An 11181-nucleotide genomic window follows, 5' to 3' on the forward strand; every position below is an offset into this window, starting at 1 on the left:
GTTTCAGTGAAGAATGCTAAAAAACTGTTTTCCAACCAACTAAATTGCCAATGGAGAAACATTTTCCCCATGTTGTAACGAGTTCTGGTGAAGAAAATAGTTTTGTTTTTGTTTTTTCAAAATGTCAAGGTATCCCTTTAATCTTCCTAAAGAGAAGAAGCACTGACTCTATAATGGGGAACAGTAGATAGCCGGACGAATGAATGAATGGAAAAAGTGAATCACTCACCCATAATACGCACTCATTCTGTTGAATGGAACTTAAGTGACTTGGACCTATTGTGTTTTCATTTGTTTTTTTCCACTTCAGCTCCCTCTTCCATACAGCAACAGTGTAATTATACAGTAACATTGTAATTATACCGTAATATTGTAGCATAATGTGACACAGCTAATGCTACCAGTAATTCTTTAGTTGCAGCTTGATAAAAAAATTTTCTAACACAGAAAACCACTGCCTCTTTCTTGCAGTATCAGTTTCTGTTCAGCAACTTAGGATTCATAATATATTTTCTTACTGCCTAATTACACCAGAATTATGGAAATGATGGAGCTGTAAATCAACTGGTTAACTTTTTTTTTCCTCACTGTCTTTGAACCAATCCTGTGTTCCTTCACTCCCCCACCTGCCTGCCTCGCCTTTGAAAGTTACACCTTAAGAAATGTAAAACAAAAATTCAAGTGTCATGGTATGCTCGTAAAGGGAAGGTTCGGGATTTTGACATGGATTTCCTCTAAAAGAGAGTCTTGTATACCTGTCAGATCACAGGCTTCCTGAAATCCCACATCCTTCTTTTAACTGGAAGAAAAAATGGTGTTATTGTTGAAAAGTATGATGACAGCTTTTTCGCTTCAGTAGTCTCAAGGCTGCGCATCAAAGCCCTCTGAAACCAGATCACAACACTACATCAAGCTATTAAAGCCTCATTCTGGATTTATCTAGTTACATTATATACTCTGAAAGTGTGTGTAGCAACTGATAATGTAATGACATCCAAATAATGCAATAAAAATGTTCCTGTAAATGGGTCAAAAATGTAAGATAACCTGTTATCTAAATTACAGCGATTATTACTTCAAAAGGGTTGTAACATTTTAACTGATGGTGTAGTAACAATAATAATAATAATAGTTAATATTATTACATCATCAGTTAAAAATATGTTACACCCCTGATGAGGTAATAAACACCAGTTGATGTAATAATGTGATGTCATTACATTAACTACAGTAATCTATTACATTAACAGATTTTAGCAACTGCTAGTGTGCTTGAGCGCAGATTTTTTTTTTTTTACTTCTAATATAAAATCTTCACACAACTCAAATTTATTGTAAGCATTGGCTCAATACAGACCTGTATTTTGAGTTATGAAAGTTGAAAAAGCTTATTTTCCACATAATTTTGACATAATTTTGGTGGATATATGTAAAATGTGTACAGTCTAATGAATTCTGGATTGTGGCTTTAAATTGTTGTATCACATTCACACTCCAGACACTCAATAACTACATCCTACAACACTAATCCGACTGAGTTCATAAACACATTCAGGAAAGACTGTCTACCTGACCAAGTGGCTTGTAGAACTGACTGATTACAAGTCCCGTTTACACTACTTTGGCCGTCATACGACACACTAAAGGCAGGTGGTGAAGAGAGCGACGCATCATAAGTGACTTGAAACATGAATATGTGAATCAGTGCTTTATGTTGTTTTTTTTTTATATATATATGAATCAGTATTGTATTTAAACAGTGTTATGAAGCAGATTTTGTGGTCTAAATACTATTTTAAAAATTCTCCATCTGTGATTGACTAAGCTTGCCGGGGACAAATAATTCAAATACTCAAAGCAGGGATGCACTGATACCAATAATGGTTTTGGATATTAAAAATTGGGTTTATACAACGGGTAGATTCAGGCAAACAGTCTGATTGGTCCATTCGCATTGATAAATATTGCGTAAAAGTCGACTTGATGATCTTCTTAACTGTGATTGCAGGTAATTGATCCTGCTGACAGTACCGTCGTACCTATAATCACAGTAAAGAACACCCTCTCAGGTATTATATGCTACAACTAATATGAGAGTACATCCGTTATTAAACATTAAATGCCATGAGCCATGTTTATCATTTCAAAAATTAGAGCAAAGTGATTCATAATGAAGTAAAAACTCATAATGTTTATGACTCAGAATCATATTTGCGATTATTGGTGCATCCCTGCCTGAGAGCGGTGATGTGTTAGTCGACGAGGTGGCTGTAATGTGATTCCACCACCACGTATCATGGTTTGCATAATATGTAATTACATGGAGAGATGTGGCTATGTGGGAAAACACACCAGCAGGGCAACACTGCATTTGAGATGGTTGGTGAACCAAATGTAAACATCTGCTCTGTATTTTTTACTAGCCTGTTGACTTAAATGTATTCAGCTGCTTCCACTATCATCTGACTGTGAAATGGTGAGAAATAATATCTTTTTTTTTTTTTTTTTAATGCTTTCGGACATAAAGAGAGGCTGGTAGCAGTGGCAGCCAGTTTGCTGTATCCTGCATATACCTGGATGAGCCTTGTGGACCTATTATTGTGCCATGTGGGGGTAATTATTAAGTATATATTCAAGAGGGATGGTGTTTTTCTGGCTCACAAACTAGAAAAACTATCACTTGTTGACAGATAACCTGTTAGTTTGCTTGTTAATGCAACTGCAACAACAGAAATTATGTTTTCCTCTTTCTCTGCCCACCACAAACTAAGAAAAGGAAATTTGATTTTTACCAATTTACAAGTAAGAATAATTGAATGCCATGCAGATGAGAGTTTTTTCAAAATGTGTAAAAGGAATATGAGAATCAAATACTGGCTTATTGTTGCATATTGAAAGGTTTTCAGTAACGTTTTGACCCTGGTCTGATGTGATGAAAGCAGTGTTATTTTGTGGTATGATGATGAGGATAATCAAATGTAATATGAAGGAGTGTTTTTGCCATGTTGTATATTCTGAACTGGTGCCATTTGGAAGGGTGGGTGGTGTAGAACTGATGCCTTCTGCATGTAGTCCCCCCTCAAAACACACACACACACACACCATCCCTTACACCCCCTTCATCCTTTTCTACCCCCACTTCTGTCGGGGATGCCTGATTCACCATTCCATTCCAAGTGTGTGAAGGCGTCAGGAGTCAGGGGTTGTAAAATCAAGCGCACCCAGAGTGGGTTGATTTGTTGCTGTAAATCACGTGGATGTAACATAGACTAACATCAGCATTTTCTAACAACCTTTGATTTATGTTTTTGTTTCTCATGTGTTCTTTATACTTATTGTTTTTGTTGTTTTATTTTCATATTGTTTGATTTTTACATTGTTCATTCATTCCTCCCAGGGTGAAATTTAAAACTGTTGATTTAACCATGTACTAAACTATCATCAGCCTAACCCAATGAGAACTTGTCAGCCTTCGGTGATCTGTGACACTTGCTTTTTGCATCATGAACTGTCTTTTTTTCTTTTCTTTTTTTTATTGTCATCGCTGTAAAGTATTTTCTATGATTTATGCATGGTAATATTAAATTATTAAATATGGCTTTGAAATGACACCTGGCTGCATTTTGTTCATCAAGAACCTGCTGTTTACAAATGATACACTAATTCTGGTTTCTCCTCAAGATATAAAAATGGGCTCCATACTTCTGGTCTGTCCACACACTGCAGTTCACATGTTTTTATGAGCCTGGGTTAAAAAGAAAAAACACTGAAGTCTTCATTCAGGTTTCAGGGCTGCAAGGTTTGAGGACCCTGGCACCATAGGATATAGTAAGGTAGTGGTATCTGACAGCAGACATTTGTCAGTCCCTGCACTCCTAACCTAATTTTATAAGCGAAAGGTCATGAGCACCTACTTAACTTTGAATCCACCAGTCATTTCATTTATGAAACTGACTCAAATAGAACTGAAATAAACTGATTTAATACATTTAAATGCAATGATGCGATAACTTAATCTTTCTCTTAATACCTAAGAGCGTCAATGTTATGTTTTTTTGGTGTATATAGGTATTTAACTCTTTTCATTGTGTAAATTATTCGACTAAACCGATGTCTTCCAAACGCCAAAGGATGTTGGCAGGTCTTAATTGGCTCCTCTCTAGAAAGGCGCCGCTAAGTCTGGAACTGAGTTAATTGATGATGTAAAGTTAAGAAGGCGTGGCCATGATCCAGCTCACTCCGGTTAACACAGGCGTTTTCTGCAGGTTTGGGGGAAGGAGCTGCTGCAAGGTAGAGTAAATATTAAGATTGCCTCAAGAATCATGAAATACCGGGTTCATGTCAAATTTTCAACAAACTTATCCAGCTAAGTCAATATCCACGTAAGAGCAACGACAGTTCACCAGCAGCATCTGGCTAGGGAGTGGCAAGACCGGGCTGGAGACTTGCGCAGCACCGTCCGGTTGGAAGAAAAGTGTCCAAACCACCAACTTTAATATACCGAAGGTATTGCTACCAATAGGTGAGTGCTTGTTGAATCCATTACGCTTACCTTTATGAACTTTTTTTTGCGTTTGTGAGTTTTTTTTGTAACGTTATGTGTTTTGAACCGAGTCCAGCGTTAGCTAGCTAGCATCGAATGAAGGTTACAGGTGCCGTGGCCTGCTGGCAGCTAACGGCTACCTTTGTGCTTTTCAGCAGTCTCCCTGCTTCACGAGTGCAGTGATTTTGATGTACTTTAATAAGATATATTGATCAGAATGTAAAGTCTTATCTTTCCTGAACTAATTTCTGGCAATTAAGTTTAATTTAAGTGTTAAATGGTTTATATGTCCCGTTTCGGTTTTAATGGCAGCGCTCTGCCTCCCCCCAGTGGGCAACGAGAGGAACTACAAGTAATGTCTGTTTTAATGTGGCTTCTACTTCCTGGGACCATTGTTGACGGAAGACCGGTAGAAAGGCGGGGAAAGGACGATACAAATGCGATATATTTGAATGAAAAGTCTTATTTACTGATGTTTTGTTTATTCGCGGTCACATCTCTTTGGGTGTTTATGCAGGTGTTTTGGGATATTTAACAAAAGGAGAAGTGCTCTAAGCAGCCAGGTTCCTTTAAATACACTTCCTGATTTACTGTATTTCGAGCCTCGTTGGCGCAGTAGGCAGCGCGTCAGTCTCATAATCTGAAGGTCGTGAGTTCGAGCCTCACACGGGGCAGATCTTTTCGTTTTGTATGCTTTGTTGGTGATGTGAGGTTTTTGTTAAACTGAGGGAACCCATTGCAACTCAGTATATACACCGTTTTATTGGCAGAATAGAGTCTCCCTTCATTTTAGGCTGATGTATGTGTGATGATCTGAATTCTTAATGTACATCACAGTAAATAGTAGCAAACCCATGGAAGTTTAATGAAGATAGGTGCTTTTTTTTAAGGAAAAAAAAAACAAATACTTGATTATTATTACATCTATACACGTGGAGTTGCCACGCTACTATACTAATTTTCACTGTAGGTATTGGTTTTATTGGAGGGTTTAATATATTGTCAAATATTGTTGCACAGGACATACCCTGGGTATGTGAAAAAGTATAAAAATGGCTGGGTGAGTCTGTGCCATCAGCCCGGCTAGCTCAGTCGGTAGAGCATGAGACTCTTAATCTCAGGGTCGTGGGTTCGAGCCCCACGTTGGGCGCATAACTTTTCTTTTGTCAGACATTTTTAAATGTGTGATGTTAGTAAAACTATAGTCATTGATGAGGGAGACATTCAGTTATTTAGGGTATGAGTGTATGTATCAATTGCCGGTGTTACTGGTTGCTGTACAACCTAATGGCAGCACCAAGTGTTTCTAAGCAGTTAAGTGGTCCTGGGAGATGGAGTTGCTAGGATTGTGTGACCATATTTACACAATAATGTCCTGTGGGAATGTAAAACTAATCATTTCTATAGCAGATACACATGCCGGAAACATCTACTTCATGAGAGTGTGCATGCAGTGATTTCTTCAGTAAGCATTGGTGGTTCAGTGGTAGAATTCTCGCCTGCCACGCGGGAGGCCCGGGTTCGATTCCCGGCCAATGCAAGCTCCTTTTCTTGACTGTTTTGTTGGCTCAGTGACATTTATATTCCACTTGAGTAGGCCTACAACATTTTCATTTTCCAGCATGCTAACCTCATTCACTGGCTCTCCTGTGTCATTTTGTGTGACAGGAAAGACTAATAGGCACTAATGTTACTGCAGTTTTCTTTTGAACAAGATTTGCCATGTTAGGAGAGGCATTTACTGATTACCAATTTAGTTACAAAGAGGAAGGAGAGAAAGGTGTTAAAAAAAAATCCAGAGGTTGTTTGTATTGGAGAGGTAGTTGTGTATTGCAAGGGAAAGAAGAAAAGATGTGTCCTCCCCGTCGGGGAATCGAACCCCGGTCTCCCGCGTGACAGGCGGGGATACTCACCACTATACTAACGAGGAGATGTTATATGTGTGATGTGCAACACAGCTAATGAACATTGTACACACCATTAAGCACCACTCACCTTTAGTGTTAGGCCTGGGTCTTGAGACGCTAGCAGGACGCTGCCTGAGGATCTTAGGCTACGTTCAGGCTCATAAAGGGTCAAAAGGTCCAAGATGTAACTTGGGATAGACCTTTTTGAGCCTTAACATCCTACAGTGCAGAGGACAGAGAACTATGATGGAGTATTAGGACCAGGCAAGAAAAAAAAGATTTCATTAACTTTGTGAATAAAGTCAAAATAACATTTCAAGAATGTTGAAATTTTGAGAATGTCAAAATAACTGAGAATATTGTCAAATTTTTAAGAATGTCAAGATTTTGAAAATAGTAAAAGTTGCAATGTCAAAATTTAGAGAATACTGTCAAAATCTGAGGGTGTCGACATTTTTAAAAAGGTCAAAAGTTTGAGAAGAAAGTCAAAATAACTTCCAGAATATTGTCAAAATGTTGAGGATGTCGCAATTTTGAAAATATAGTAAATAAGTTCCAGTATAAAGTCAAAATAACTTAGAGAATATTGTCAAAATTTTGAAAGTGTCGGAATCTTGAAAATAGTCAGAATTTTGAGAACGATGTCCACATAATTTTGTGAATATTGTCAAATTTTAAAGGTGTTGAAATTTTGAAGATAAAGTTGAAATTTCGAGAATTAAGTGAAAATAATTTTGGGAATACTGTCGAAATTTTGAGAATGTTGAAATTTTGAAAATAAAGTCGAAGAAAAAGGTCAATGATCAAAAGCTTTTCAGCACTTGACCGTCATGAAAACCAGAATATAAACTATTCAGCATTCAGAGTTTTACTTCCCATTCATTGAATGAGGTCACGAAAATAGCCTGGAAACTTATATTTAACACGTTTGTGAACAGATTCAACAACAGATCCCACTACTGTGACTTTCAGTTGACGTTTGGTCCAACATTGTAGAACATAAGTTCACCAAATAGCATTTTTATTGATAGAAGAGAACATAGTGGAGGGATGCCATTTAGGAGAGATAGTTCATGTTTGGGAAAAAGGATCTAATATTTAAATACTAATTTTAGTGTAAACCAAGAGTAAAAATGCAAAATGATGAAGGACCCAGGATGCTTTATTGTCTTAAAAGTGGGGTATGTTGTTAAATATGTTCACCAACATGTTAAATATAAGTTTTCAGGTTATTTTTGTGGCCTCATTCAAATGAAAGGGAAGGAAATGTCCACACGCTACAAACTCGTCCAGCTGCATCCAATCTGGTTGAGTAGTTTATATTCTGGTTTTCATGGTAGTCAACTGCCAAAAAACCTCTGTTAAAACTAAGTGGAATATTGCTTTACGAGCAGACCAACTTCGAGTGCTGCACGGTGTAAAAGGCAAAACGGTGAAGTGGAACTTTAATCTCGAAATTATGACTTTATTTTCAAAATATAATGAAAATATTTTTTTCTTGCCTGGCCCTAATACTCCTTTGTATAGGACAGAGTATTGAATGACAATATATAGGGTAATGAATTTGAGAATGATATATTGAGATAAATATTCTACATGTAAGGACTTTAAAATGTTAATACACAAGATTCTTGTTTTTTTTTGTTTTTTTGTCTCCATCTTTGGTGCTCAGCGCTCATTGCTGTGGTGTTTCTGCAGGCCTCCCAGAGATCACCTGTCAATCAAACAGTGTGTCCGGTACTGTGACGTCTTTATCTTGGATTTTCTGTTGGTGAAGTTTGAGTTTCTGTCGGTGGCGCTCTTTTTTTTGTCTGTTCAGCCATGGTGGCTATCACTGCTCATGCTAACTACCCAGTTCTTCTCCTGTTTATTCCAAACAAACCGCCGTTGCTGCTTCTACTAACATAAATGCATCACTTTCTGTGAACCACACGATTTTTCCAGGAAAGAGCTTCTCGACACCGGGTGTTAAGAAAAGCAAATGTAAAAGTTTTCATGAACTGGGTGCGAGTTGAATCACTAATGTATTATATCAATTGGCGATAGAGAGTAACCAAATGGAAATGTATTTGAAAATGTCACCGATTATTACTTAATGTATTGGGAAGTCTGTCAGTGTTTCTCCTCTTGACAGATCCCATTTTTAATGTAGGCCTTAAATGTCACCTTTCTGTTTCCACAATAAGGCTCCTGTTTATGTTCATGTTTGGAAGTTGGTAACAGGAATGAAAAGAATTCAGCTACTCGTGGGGAACAACTTGACGAAGTTTTAATATCAACACCAATGCGCTTCGCCTGCAATAGCCTTCGTCATGGTTACGGGATTACATGCATAGTCAACAATAAATATGTTCAGTAGCATCCAAAATGAGCCCAGAGACTCACAGTTAATAACACAGTAGCATGTTAAACATAAACATTCCTTTAAATATTTTAACATGCTGTAATGTCCTTGACTGTAAAATGGGATTATAGGTCCTTAAGGGGTTGAATCTGATGGTACCTCTTACACCAGGTGGTAACAATTGTTTTTAAATGTTGCTGTCTGATTGGTAGCTGAATTCTTGTCATTCCTTTGGTTGTTTTTGATCAGAATCAGAATCAGGTTTATTGCCAAGTAAGTTTTCACAGTACAAGGAATTTGCCTTGGTATGAAGGTGCATACAATAAACATAAAAATGGAGAAAAATAATAAAATAAAATAATACAAATAATAAAAATATAATAATAAATATAATAAAAATATAATAAGAAATAAAAAATATATAAATATATATGTGCAATATATCTGTTTTTTAAAGTGAATGGAAAAGATGTAGGCTATAGTTGTACAGGAATGTGCAAAATATTGTCCAGAGAATGTGCAAAGGTTACAGTATGGGGTATAGAGGGGGGGGATAAGGGTCCGTGTCAGTGGGGGTCCCGGGGCTTGTTGATGAGGGCAGCTGCAGACGGGAAGAAACTGTTCTTGTGGCGTGAGGTTTTGGTCCTGATGGACCGCAGCCTCCTGCCAGAGGGGAGTGTTTCAAAAAGTTTGTGTCCAGGGTGGGAGGGGTCGGCCACAATCTTTGCTGCTCACCTCAGGGTCCTAGAGGCGTACAGGTCCTGGAGACAAGGCAGATTGCAGCCAATCACCTTCTCAGCGGAGCGAATGATACGCTGCAGTCTGCCCTTGTCCTTGGCAATGGCAGCAGCGTACCAGATAGTGATGGAGGAGGTGAGGATGGACTCAATTATGGAGGAGTAGAAGTGCACCATCATCGTCTTCGGCAGGTTGAACTTCCTCAGCTGCTGCAAGAAGTACATCCTCTGTTGTGCCTTTTTGGTGAGGGAGCTGATGTTCAGCTCCCACTTGAGGTCCTGGGTAATGATGGAGCCCAGGAAGCGGAAGGACTCCACAATGTCGACTGGGGAGTCTCTCAGGGTGATGGGGGTGAGTGGGGCTGGGTTCTTCCTGTAGTCCACAACCATCTCCACTGTCTTCACAGCGTTGAGCTCAAGGTTGTTCAGTCCACACCAGGACACCAGGCGGTCGATCTCCTGCCTGTAGGCTGACTCATCCCCACCAGAGCTGAGCCCAATGAGGGTGGTGTCGTCCGCGAACTTCAGGAGCTTGACAGACTGGTGACTAGAGGTGCAGCTGTTGGTGTACAGGGAGAAGAGTAGAGGGGAAAGAACGCAGCCTTGAGGGGAACCGGTGCTGATGGTCCGGGAGTCAGAGACGTGTTTTCCCAGCTTCACGTGCTGCTTCCTGTCTGACAGAAAGTCTGTGATCCACCTGCAGGTGGAGTCAGGCACACTCAGCTGGGAGAGCTTGTCCTGTAGCAGAGCCGGGATGATCGTGTTAAAGGCAGAGCTGAAGTCCACAAACAGGATGCTGGCGTAGGTTCCTGAGGAGTCCAGGTGCTGGAGGATGAAGTGGAGGGCCATGTTTATTGCGTCGTCTACAGACCTGTTGGCTCTGTAGGCGAACTGCAGGGGGTCCGGGAGTGGGTCAGTGAAGTTTTTGAGGTGTGACAGCACAAGGCGTTCAAATGACTTCATCACCACAGAGGTCAAGGCGACAGGTCTATAGTCATTAAGTCCTGTGGTCCTTGGCTTTTTGGGGACGGGATGATGGTGGAGGTCTTGAAGCAGGCTGGTACGTGGCATGTCTCCAGTGAGGTGTTGAAAATGTCTGTGAACACCGGAGACAGCTGATCGGCACAGTGCTTCAGGGTGGGTGGAGAGACAGAGTCTGGCCCGGCTGCTTTGCAGGGGTTCTGTCTCTTGAAAAGCCTGTTAACGTCCCTCTCCAGGATGGAGAAAGTCATCACTGTAGAAGGGGGGGAGGGGGGCTCTGAGGTGGGCAGCTGTGGAGAGGTGTCAGGACTGTCCCATTGTCTTTCAAAGCGGCAGTAGAACTCATTCAAGTTGTTGGCCAGGCGCAAGTTGTTAGCAGAGTGGGGGGCTCTAGGTTTGTAGTTGGTGATCTGTCTGAGCCCTTTCCAGACAGAAGCAGAGTTGTTGGCTGAGAACTGGTGAAGTTTCTCAGAGTACAGTCGTTTAGCTTCTCTCACCGCCTTGCTAAACCTGTACTTCGACTCTATAAACCTGACTCTGTCCCCACTCCTAAACACCTCTTCCTTCTCCGACCATAGCTGTCTGAGTTCGGCTGTGAACCATGGTTTGTTGTCGTTGTACCTCACCGTAGTGTGTGATGGTACACAGCTGTCCTCACAGAAGCTAATG

General features: G+C 40.0%; 4 non-coding genes across 4 annotated transcripts; 3 read left to right on the forward strand and 1 right to left on the reverse strand.

The window, feature by feature from the left end:
• Positions 1-5144: 5144 nt before the first annotated feature.
• On the forward strand, positions 5145-5217 carry trnam-cau (transfer RNA methionine (anticodon CAU)). Its single transcript has one exon. It is a non-coding gene; the product is annotated as a tRNA-Met (tRNA).
• Positions 5218-5620: 403 nt separating this feature from the next.
• On the forward strand, positions 5621-5693 carry trnak-cuu (transfer RNA lysine (anticodon CUU)). Its single transcript has one exon. It is a non-coding gene; the product is annotated as a tRNA-Lys (tRNA).
• Positions 5694-6012: 319 nt separating this feature from the next.
• trnag-gcc (transfer RNA glycine (anticodon GCC)) lies at positions 6013-6083 on the forward strand. The gene has a single exon. It is a non-coding gene; the product is annotated as a tRNA-Gly (tRNA).
• A 318-nt stretch (positions 6084-6401) lies between these two features.
• trnad-guc (transfer RNA aspartic acid (anticodon GUC)) lies at positions 6402-6473 on the reverse strand. The gene has a single exon. It is a non-coding gene; the product is annotated as a tRNA-Asp (tRNA).
• Positions 6474-11181: the final 4708 nt, after the last annotated feature.

This window comes from Centroberyx affinis, unplaced genomic scaffold (genome assembly GCF_046629955.1).
Source record: "Centroberyx affinis isolate AG114_WGS23_722 - 3 ecotype Tasmania unplaced genomic scaffold, CSIRO-AGI_Caff_v1 ptg003849l_1, whole genome shotgun sequence".
Taxonomy (NCBI): Eukaryota; Metazoa; Chordata; class Actinopteri; order Beryciformes; family Berycidae; genus Centroberyx; species Centroberyx affinis.